The sequence below is a fragment of the Loxodonta africana genome, chromosome 3 (genome assembly GCF_030014295.1).
Source record: "Loxodonta africana isolate mLoxAfr1 chromosome 3, mLoxAfr1.hap2, whole genome shotgun sequence".
NCBI lineage: Eukaryota > Metazoa > Chordata > Mammalia > Proboscidea > Elephantidae > Loxodonta > Loxodonta africana.
In genome coordinates this window covers 26,472,630-26,484,683 of record NC_087344.1, presented here as the reverse complement: position 1 = coordinate 26,484,683, position 12,054 = coordinate 26,472,630, and positions in this window count along the sequence as shown.

Here is a 12,054-nt window from a genome sequence, read left to right as displayed (position 1 = left end):
ACCAGTGATGCCTCCATGGTGCTCAATTTAAGGAGTGAGCACCTCTCTGTGTCTTGGGCCCCTCCCCCCCACCCCCACTCAACTCCGGGAACTGGCTCACCAACCCAGTCTTGTACCTTGATAAGTCCTCCTCCCTCCTCACTCCCTAGTTCTCCAACTCAGGCCTTTCCCCTTGGTTTCCCCTGAGGGGAGCCTTTTCCCTTTCCCGCAGCTCAGTGGTGTCCCTGGAGATTGGGTTTGCACTTGGTCCTCACTTTGATCTAAGTTGCAGCTTCCCCACAGGCGCAGTCTTCCTCAGTTGGGGTGTGCTTCCTTTCAAACGGTTCCCACATCTTGTCCCCATAACTTTCCTTAGCTCAGCTGGTCTTCTTTTCCACAGGTCTCCTGGCTCAGCTGTACTTTTATTTTGCTTCCTAGTGTTCCTGAAGGGGCCCCGTGGCTCCACACCAGGCGATTTCCTTCTAACTTTGCCTGACTCAGGCTCCATGTCCATCTGTGTCTTTTGGTTTCCTCTCAGTTGTACCAGTGCATCATGAAGTCTGTGCACCTCCACCAGCACCACTTCCCCTCTCTTGGCTTGGTGCACTGTGGTGCTGTGGTCCCCATTGTTTCCACCTCCACTTGGCAGCTCTGATTCCTCTTTGGGCTCCCTAGACTCTGCTGCTGCCATCTGACATGCACTTCTGAAACCAAAGTTTTTCACTTCCAAGACCCCATTTGCTTATGTGGAAAATATCCGCAAGTCTTAGCTGATTGCAAAGTTAATATGAATGTGGTGTGGTTGCTAAAAATTTTTGCAGTCATAGACTTTATAGTAGCCTAGGAATTTATCACAGACTAATTATATTACTAGACCTTGTTTAGAGCCTGGATTCCAGTCATGATTATTGCTATTTAAGAACTGTTGCATAAAAAAAAAAAAAAAAAAATACTCCAGATAATTTAGGCATCACACAGATTTGGTACAGTTGCAGTTAGGGACAAGAGAGGGATTTCCTGGGGACTGGGTGGAGCGTGCCTGAGAACCGTTTTCCTTACTGATAAGTGCATAGTCAGAAGCTAAGGGACCATTTACAATAATACTATAAAATAGGTTCCATAAAAAATTAATAGGTTTTCAATTCTTCACCCGGGAGAGACAGTCCTGGCCTTGCCTTATTGTTGAATGACGGAAGGCACTGTTCTCATGAGGAAGCCCTTAGCTTTGCTGCATACTGGGGAATTTTTATGGATTTCTTCCACAGGAAGGCTAAGCTTCTCCAACTCCAGGCTCTGTTAAGTCTCATTTATCTGAACTTGTTTCCAAGTGCTCCTGTCCTAGTACTGCAGGGAGAATGTCCCTGACACAGGGAGTATACCTCTGTACCTGTGAAGGGCAGTGAGTGAGGAAGGCAGAGGGGGAGAAAGTGGAGATGACTGCATCGTCCTGTCTCTCTTGCAAAACATCTGAGCAAACTCCCAATGAAAGATTTTTATCCTGGGGATCAAACATCCCTTAAATATGTATTTAGCAGATCTAATCTAGAAAAAAGGAGACCTGGTGGCACACACAGTTAAACTCTTGGCTGCTAACCAAAAGGTTAGCAGTTTGAACCCATTCAGCAGCTCCGCAGGAGAAAGACCTGGTGATCTGCTTCCATAAAGTTTAGGACCAAGAAAACCCTGTGTGTCAGGTCTGCTCTGTCTATGGGGTCACCCTGAGTTGAAATCGACTCAATGGCAACTAACAACAATGGTTTAAAAAAGATACGATGATACATTATTGTGGACAAACAGGATTTTGAGAATTACATGTCATTATTAGTTTTCTCTTGCTCCATAAAGAAATTAACACCAAACTAACTGGTTTAAAACAATAATCAACATTTGTTGTCTCAAATAGTTTCTGTAGGTCAGGAATTCAGGAGTGACTTAGTTGGAGATACTAATTCAAAATCTCTGATGAAGGATACTGGCTAGCACTGCAGTCATCTGAAGACTTGACTGGGGCTAGAGGATCTGCTTCTGGCTCTCGGCAGGAGGCCTCAGTTCTCCATCATATGGGCCTCTTCATAGGGCTGATTGAGTGTCCTCACAATATGGTGGTTAGTTTCCTCTCAGAGTGAACAGGGAAAGAGAGAGCAAGGGGGAATCTGCACTGTCTGTTATGAACTAGCCTTGGAAGCTGCATTAAGATGTCTTCAGAGAATTTTACTGGTGTCACAATTCAGTCCTATTCAGCATGGCAGAGGACTGCATGGGGGCATGAATACCAGGAGGTGGGGGTTACTCAGGGCCATCATGGAGACTGGCTACCACAAATACGGTCCTGTGAATCTAGTTACTGGAATGACTGATGTAGAAGTGGAAAGAGACTGAGAGTAGAACTGTTTGGGCAAGAGAATGGGTAGGAAAGCCTACAAAATGCCCTTGAGGAGTAATTGATAAAAATGTGCCAAAATAAGAGAATCCTTTGCAGGGATATCCCACACATTGAGGAGGGGAGCAGATTTTTGTTTGAGATATTAAAATTGTGGGCCCTCTGGATTTCAGCTCACTGCCGTATGCTAATTATAATGGTAATAACTGGAAAATGAAGGTCACTGTACAGTCACCTGCACCATCAGCTATTGTCACTGTGATTGGGCCTCCCACTGGCAGCCCCTACCAAAGTCTGTGATAATAAATGTTTGCTATGTCCTCTTGTGCTGATCAGACCTTGTGATCCTCTTCTGCTGATTTAGCCCCACCTTCAGAATCCTGGTTTCGCAGTGGTTAAGAGCTCAGCTGCTAACCAAAAGGTTAGCAGTTTAAATGCACCAGCTGCTTCTTGGTATCCCTGTGGGGCTGTTCTCTGGGCTTTGCCTGCTGTTCTACTCTGTTCTATAGGGTCACTATGAGTTGGAATCAAAATGACAGCAACAGGTTTGGTTTGGTTTTTGTGGCTCCTTCCAGTCCCCCAGAGTCTTCTTCATCACAGTGATCCCTCCATTTGATTCTTGGCATAGGCTATCTATAGGAGACAGTGGGTCTGATCACCTAACCTCTCACACCAGGGGCAATTTCACAAACTTAGGTCCATTTCCTGTCTCCTGTAGGCCTTTGTATCTTTGACCTATCTTTCCCACTAAACTGCAGGCTCCATTAAGGATAGTTCTTGTCTTCCACAGAATTACATATACATCACAAAGACTGAACTATATTATATACAAATTTTTAAAAATATTCCAGAATATTGGCAAATCCCAGAATGGAAATCAGACTGTGACGGTTGAATCTAAATAACAAATGTATAACATTATCTCACTGATGTTGGTGAAGAAAAAAGGGCTGACCTGAAGAACTTTGGAAACCATGTTTTTGCTGGAAAATGTAAGGCTAAAAACAGAAAGAACTGTACAGAAGCACTGTGCTTTAGTTGATAAATTTGGTTATCAAAGTGGTATGGACTAACAATTTTGACACTGCATGTAGGTGTCTTAGTTTCTTGTTGCTGTTGTCAGGTGCTGTAAAGTCAGTCCTGACTTGTAAAGACCCTGTGTATAACAAAACAAAACGTTGACTGGCCCTGCATCATCCTCACAATCATGGCTATGTTTGAGCCCGTTGTAGCAGCCACTGTGGCAATCTCCTGTGATCCGTCTCCTTGATGGTCTTCCTCTTTTTCAATGACCATCTACTTTACCAGGCAGGATGTCTTTCTCTAGGGATTGAGTTCCCCCTTTTAACGTGTTCAAAGAAAGTGAGATAAGTTTTGCCATCTCACTTCTAAGGAACATTCTGGCTGTATTCCTTCCAAGACAGATTTGTTTGTTTTTCTGGCATTCCATGGTATATTCAGTATTCTTCACCAGTACCATTATTCCAGTACATTAGTTATTCTTCAGTCTTCCTGATTCATAGTCCAGCTTTCACATGCATATGAGACAATTGAAAATACCATGGCTTAACACCCCCTTTTGACAACTAACATCTTCTCTTCTAAACAGTTACCAATGATTAACCTATTGTTAGTTGCTGTTGAGTTGGCTCTGACTCATCATAACTTTATTGACGAAATGTTGCCGGGTCCTGCATCATCCTCATGATGTTTGAGTCCAGTCAAACAATAATCTTTTCTGATGCATAGGATTCCATTGGCTAGTTTTCAAAGTAGCTCTCCAGGCCTTTCTTTCTAGTTTGTTTTATTCTGGAAGATTTGCTTAAACCCTGTTCACTGTGGATGACCCTGCTGGTATTTGAAATACTGGTGGCATAGCTTCCAGCATCGCAGCAACATGTAAGCCACCACAGAACGACAAACCGACAGATGGGTGGTGGAATGATTACCCTACCCCTCTTGAAGCACCCCACTTCCTAGCTGAAAATTACTAGGAAAACCAATCACCAAATTGTCCCCACATCTTGATAGCACCAAGTCCATTTCCTTTTTTTTTAATTGTGGTGAAATATAACAAAGCAATTGTCATTTCAACCATTTTATGCATACAGTTCAGTGACATTAATTATAGTCCCCATGTTGTACAATAATCACTCTTCTATGATTCCAGTTTTTTTCATCAGCCTTGAGAGAAACTCTACCACTTAAGCAGTATCCCCCCTCCATTTCCTCTTCTGACTTGTCCCGGGAACCAGTAATGACGTTTGGTCTCTATACATCTGCCTATTCCAGATATTTCATATAAGTGGGACTGTGCCATATTTGTCCTTGTGTAACTGACTTATTTCACTCAGCATAATATTTTCAAAGTTCATCCGTTACTGTGGCATGCATCAGGACTTTGTTTTCCTTTATGGCTGTGTAATATCCCATCGTATGTATATACCTAGGGTTGGAATTGCTGGGTTATAATGGTAGTTCTGTATTCAACTTTTTGAGAAAGGGCCAAACTACTGTCTACAGTGGCTATACCATTTTACATTCCCATCAGCAATGAATGAAGGTTCCAGTTTTCTCCACAACTATGCCAACATCTATTGTTTTCCTTTCTTTGATCATTGCCATTATCCATTATAAAGGGGGACGAGGTAGTATCTCATTGTGGTTTTGATTTACATCTCCCTAATGATTAATGAGGAGCACTGGTGGCACAGAAGTTAAGAGCTCTGCTGCTAACCAAAAGGTTAACAGTTCAAATCCACCTGTCGCTCCTTGGAAACCCTGTAGGGCAGTTCTGCTCTGTCCTATAGGGTCACTATGAGTCAGAAGCAACTAGAGGGCAATGACTTTGTAATGATGAATGAAGTTGAGCATCTTTTCCTGTGTTTTTTGGCCATTTGAATATGCTCTTTGGTGATACGTCTGTTTAAGTTCTTTGCCCATTTTTTCATTGGGTTATTTCTCTTTTTGTCATTAAGTTGTAGATTATTAAAAAATATCAATTTTGGACATTAGATTCCTATCTGATATATGGTTCCTGAAAATGTTCTCCAAATCTATAGATTGTCTTTTCACTTTCTGGATAAAGTCATTTGATGAACAAATGTCTTTAATTTTTATCAAGTCCCATTTATCTATTTTGTCTTTTGCTGCTCGTTCTTTTGTTGTTGTATCTGATCACCTGTCATTAAAAACAGGTCCTGCAGCCTCACCCCCACAACATACGATGAGGGACAGTTTTATTCCCAGCGGGTTTTTCTAAATTAAAAAATTCTTTGCTATAATAGAATTATTGATGCTTTTTAAGCCCCAAAGTATTATTAAAGATGTAAAATTATTAAGATCATGAATTTATATTGGATAAAGGAAAAACAACATTTTAATATTGTAAAAATAACTTCAAAGATAAGAATCAGCACAAAGCCAATTCCTATGAGGCAGAGGTCAAATACATCCCAGATTTCCACATTCTGCAAGCTGCTGAGCCACCCCATCTCCAACACTGGCCACTCTCCCTCCTTTCACACTCATCTCTACCCCAGTTGGGTTTGGCTATTCACTGCGATGTCTCACAGAATTCACAAACTCTGCTTACAGTTAAGTGGTGTATTAAGGAAATAACGGTCAAATTTTGATAAATTGGTACCAAATTCCCTTCTGTAGAAACTGTGCTAATTTAAACTGTACCAGTAATATATAAAAGTGCTTGTTTCCCCATACCATCACCAACACAGTGTTTAAACTGCGATCTTTGCCAAAATGGAAGGTAAAAATAGTATTCCGTGGGAATTCCACTTTGGAAGACAGTGTGGCAGTTTCTACAAATGTAAACATAGGCCTGCCATTCTGATGCAGCAACAGTGCTCCTAGGTACTTACCCAAATGGGTCAGAAACGTGTGTCCATATAAAAACCTGCTCACAAATGTTTATAGCAGCTTTATTCACAATCACCAGTAGTTGGAAGCAACAAGTTGTCGTTCAGTAGGTAAATGGGTAAACAGATGGTGGGGCATCCATACAGTAGAGGATTATTCAGTGATAAAAAGACATAAGCTATCAAGCTAGGAAAAGTCATGAAGTAATCTTAAATGCATACTGCTAAGTGGAAGAAGACAGCTTAAAAAACTACATACTGTGTGATTCCCAGTATGTGACATTCTGGAAAAGTCAAAACTGTAGAGGCAGTACAAAGATCAGTGGTTGCCAGAGGTTCAGGGAGAGGGAGGAGGAATGAATAGGAGGAGCGCAGGGGATTTTATGGGCAGTGAAACTATTCGTAGGATACTGTAATGATGGACTCGTGACATTGTGTATTTGTCAAAACCACTAGGGCTATACAACACAAACTGTGAACCCTGACTTAATCTATGAACTTTAGTTAATAACAGTGTCTAAATATCGATACGTGAGTTCTAACAGATGTACCACACACCACAGGAATGCAAGATGTTAACAATAGGAGAAACCCCGTGGGTGTAGGTGTGGGGGCATGGGGACTCGACTCTATGCACGATTGTTCTGTAAACATAAACTTCTCTAAAAATAAAGTCTGTTTGAAAACAATCTACAAAAAATCTGGTATCCCATTTTTGTTTTAAGTTTATATAACAAGGCTGCATAATCTTTCAGTGATATTTTGTTTACTGTGTACTGACTAGACATCATTTGATTTTCTCCTGAAGTATTTCTAAAAGAAAAAAGAACAGAATGTTTGGTGAAGCAGAGTCTGTATTTATGAGCCAGATATAAATGTGCCTGACTTGTTCATATATGATGTGAACATCCTTGACCCAGACTGAGACCTGGGAGTCGGGACAACCTCTGCACCTTTTGATTTTCACCCAATATTATTCTAAGGAGCCCTGGTGGCATACTTGTTAAAGTGATCGATTGCTAACCAAAAGGTCGGCAGCTCAAAACCACCAGTGGCTTCATGGGAAAAAGATACGGCAATCTGTTTCCGTCAATATTTACAGCTGTGGAAACCCTATGAGGTTGCTATGAGTCGGAATCAACGCAGCAGCAGTGGGTGTTACTTATTCAACGAGATGGATTGACACAGTGGCTGCAGTGGTGGGCTCGAGCATGGCAATGATTGTGAGGATGGTGCAGGACTGGACAATGTTCTGTTATACATAGGGTCTATATGAGCCAAAACCAACTCAGAGTCACCTAGTAACAGCAGCATTACTTATTCAAAGTTTAAAAATCTGACTTACCTGGAAAGGCTGCCAAGCCCATGGCTGGGTGAGGAAGCAAGCCTCTGAGCTGCCTGCATGAGAGTTGTTTCATTCTATGTTTCATACATCATGCATGCACTGATGTGTGCATGTGTTGTAGTATGCATGCATGTCTATGTACAGTATATGCATGTACGGGAATACATGGGCATGCACACAAGTATAAGTGTGCGTCCCTGCACGCGCAGGTGTACATGCACACATACATATGCATGCAGGTAGGAGTAGGAGCACACACACATAACAGAGGTCTGCTCTGAAACTACGGCTGGTGTCAGTGCCTGGGGCTCCTCCTGCCATGCCTAGCCTCGCACACAGCAGCACTTGGGTCCTTGTGGGTCCCCAGGGCAAAGCCAGGCTGAGGGACAGGGAAGGCCACTCGAGGAGGGGCATACTAGCTTCTTCCTCTAGGCGACTTTAGGCAGACCCCGGGGAGTGATAAAGGCGGAGGAGCAGATGGAGAACAAGCGTGTGGGGGTGAGTTTGCCAGAGAGCGGCCCTGAGGGGAATGCAGGTGAGTGCACACCTGTCTGCCACTCGCCTACCTGCACTGCAGCGTGGAATACTGCGTTTTGCGTCCCCCACCCGAACCCTCACCTGTGAGGTGGGTGAACTCTTCTGCAGCTTCAGCAGCAAGTATCTGACCATGACCACAGAAGAGTTAGGGTGTCAACCCTGAGAGTGAGCCACGTTCCACAGAGTCATCCAGGCAAGCAGGCTGCAGGGGCGGCATTCATGGGGTCTGACCACTGCGCTTGTTTTTCCTGCGCTCTTGGCTCTGTCCCTGCTGGCCTGGTGGGGGCAAGCCTGGGCTTTGGTGGCTTTTTCGAAGGTGCCTGGTCCCTCCATAGCTCTCTGGAGCCCAACACCAAGGCGGTGGCTGTTCTCATGCCCTCGGTGCACATGCACAGACCTACAGATGCCCAGGCGAGCACAGCCACTGAGCATGCTGATGGCTCTGGGGGGGTCATGTGCATTCCCTGTGGTTCTGGTTCCAGGGTCTCCAGACAGAAGTGCTGCTGGCCACCGGGTGCCGGCTTTGCTCGTCTCAGTCGCTTGGATCAGCAGAGGTTTCAACTTACTTGGTCCTTGGTAAACCAAGACCAAGTGGTTTTGCAAAGGGACGTTGTTATTATGAATGTTGTTCATTTTTTAGCAATTGCAATAAACATAGTGGTCTTTGTGAACATGTCCTTAACTTCAGACTGGTGGGATTCAGAGAGGTGCTCTTGTGCCCAGGGTTATTCCACTGGTGGTCTCTCCCCCTTGGCCTCTTTAGTTACCAGGAAAGGCCCAATGTGGGGGGTGCCACCAAGCCGTCAAGCACAGTGGGAGGATGAACACAGAAAACATCTGAGTATGGCCAACATGGCGCCATAGACAGAAGCACCATGCCATCCTTCCACAGCAAAGACCCAAAAAACTAAAACAGAGACAAACATCACTCCTGGAACCCAAAATGCCAAATTAAGAGAGAAAGAATTCAGTCAAACACCGAATGGAATAAGAAAAAGAGATCAAGGAGAGATAGGTACGGAGGTTTCCTATCAGCTAACGCAACACAGATCCACCATTTTGGACTACTGTTGGAGATCGGAGGAGAGGGAGCATGGGAAAGGAGTTTCACGGAGCTCCCAGCAGGAGACGGAGCACCCAGTAACCAGCAATACACACTTTCCCACCCCCCATCCTCTCCCTGCTGCTCTACCTCCACAGTTCCTGGCTGGCTGCAATGGCTTGGTCGGCCAGGAAATGCAGCGTCTGTGCTGCTTGGATTCACCCTGCCCATATCAGAGATCTGTGGACAGGGTGTATGGGAAAGCAGCTTCATCAGTTCCAAGCAGGAAACAGAGCACCCAGTAACCAGTGATACACACTTTCTTAACCCCCATCCTTCTTCCCTCCACCCCTCCACTCGGCCTCCTCTGCTTCCTGCCAGCTGTAGTCTTCTTGGCCAGGAGGCAGCTGCTTCCACCCCGGGCTGCTTGGATTCACCCTGTCCACACTGGCTGGCTTCCTGAGTGCCATTTGTCAGTTGCTGGTGTCACTTTTTTCCATTTCATTTGGTTTGTTCCGTGCCTACCACCACCTCACCCCCCTTTCTTTCGAACACCTGGCTCCATGTGTCCTCTTTGCCTCTACTTGAAAGGCTGTGAAGTGCCACTCAGCTGGGGTACCACTCCCCTGGCCCACGACACCACGCTGGTGGGATGCCCAGGGCTTTTTTTTTTTTTTTTTAACTTTGTTTTGCTTTATTCTCTTCTGTTTTATTTATTCGTTTTTCTTTTCACTGCTTGGGAGCCCCTTCTAACTGGGCTGCACTGCATGGCTTAGGAGCCACTTCCCAAGTCGGTGGGATCCCTGGGGGCATTTCTTTTTTCTTCTTTCTTCATTTCTCAGTTCTCGTATCTCTATATTTACCTTGTTTTCCTGTCTCCTGAATACCTAGCACTGGGTGACATCTATACCCCTTCTAGCCAGACTGTACTGTTCAGCCTGGGGGTCACTCCCCGGTCTTTGCAGCCACACTGTTGGGACCCCTGGGGGCTTTTTTTTTTTTTTTCAAATTTTTATCTAGTTACGTTTTCCCCTTTTTGTTTTTCTCTATTTCTTGGTTTCTCATCACTCCAATGGCAAGCTCGCTTGATACTCTTTTGTTTGTTTACTTTTGGCTCCTGTTTCTCTGTCCGTTCTTTCCTCTTTCTATGCCCATATTAGCTCCACACATCACAACCTTCCCCCTTCCTACCTCCCTGCACTGTGTGCTGAACATCACACCCCTGAGCAGCACAGGTATGGCTTACTGGAACCTGCCCAGCACTGATTCCCAGCCTGCCCTGTTGGCCCTAATATGAGCCACAAACAACTCATTCCAGCCCCTCCCCTTCAGCTGGATCTGCCTGCTGTACCATAGCTGAGCAACTGGGTCTGCCCATTGGACAAGGAGATGAAAAGCATCATGACCACAGATAAGCAAACAACAAAGAACACACAGCCTGCCTGCTCAGACATAACCAAATAAAACAAAGAAGAGCAGGATAAAACAAACAGATCTACAATAAATAAAAGAAGAAAATAACTACTGAATGTCCTGAAGACAGCAGACAATATCAAAACATAAAAAAAAAAAAAAAAAGGACAGAATGGTTCCAGTAGGCATCCAAAATAAAACACTAGATGGCTTCCCAGTAGAACTACCTGACAGGGAATTCAAATCTCTAATATTCAGAGCTGTGGAAGAGTGGAAGCAAAAAGCAGACAAAAACAAGGAAAAAATAGACAAATTATTTGAAAAGACAAATTTCATGGAACATACATATAAAAAAATGGAAGAATTCAGGAAACTAATACAGGAACAAAATGTCAAAATAAATTCACAGTTAGAAACCATACAAAAACAATTAGAAATCCAAAAGATAACAAGATTTCAGAAATGAACAGTCTCATAGAAGGGCTGAGGAGCAAGTTTGAAATGATATAAGACAGGATCAGTGAAATTGAAGACAAACACTTGGCTACAACTCTGAGGAAAAATCAGAAAAAAGAATGAAAAAAATGAAGAAACCTTGAGAATTATGTGGGATACAGTTAAAAGCAAAAAATTGCAAGTGATTGGATTTCCAGAGCAGGGGGAGAAAATGGGAAACACAGGGAGGGTCATTGAAGAATTGCTCAGAGAAAACTTCCCTAATATCATGAAAGATGAAAAGCTGGCCATGCAAGAAACTCAATGAACCGCATATAGGATAGACCCCAAAAGAAAATTATCAAGGTATATCATAATCACATTTGCTAAAACCAAAGACAAAAAAATCCTGCAGCTCGAGGAAAACAAAAAGTCACATACGGAGGAGAAACAATAAGACTAAGCTCTGATTATTTGGCAGAAACCGTGCAGGCAAGAAGGCAACGGGATGACATATATATCAAGGTAACCACAAAGAAAGTTAACAAACCTACTCATCAAAATAAAGAAGAAAAACATAAAGTATCAATAAAAACAAAATCTACAAAGACAGAAGAAATGAAGAAAATCTACAGAGAAAAAGAATTCAGCACAGTAGAGTAAGAGGAACAAAGAAAACGTCAGTACCACAAAAAAAGCACTACAAAATAACAGCTATAAACTCACACCTATCAATAATTACACTGAATGTAAATGGCGTAAATGGACCCACAGAGAGTGAGTGACAGAATGGATAAAAAAACAAGATCCATCAATATGCTGTCTATAAGAGACACACCTTAGAAGGAAAGCTGTAAATTTATTAAAAATCAAAGGATTGAAAAAATATATCAAGCAAACTGCTACCAAAAAAGAGCAGGAGTGGCAATACTAATCTCAGGTAAAACGGACTTTAAAACAAAATCCACCATAAAAGACAAAGGGCACTATATAATGATTAAAGGGTTGATCCATCATGAAGACTTAACCATGATAAACATCTATGCAC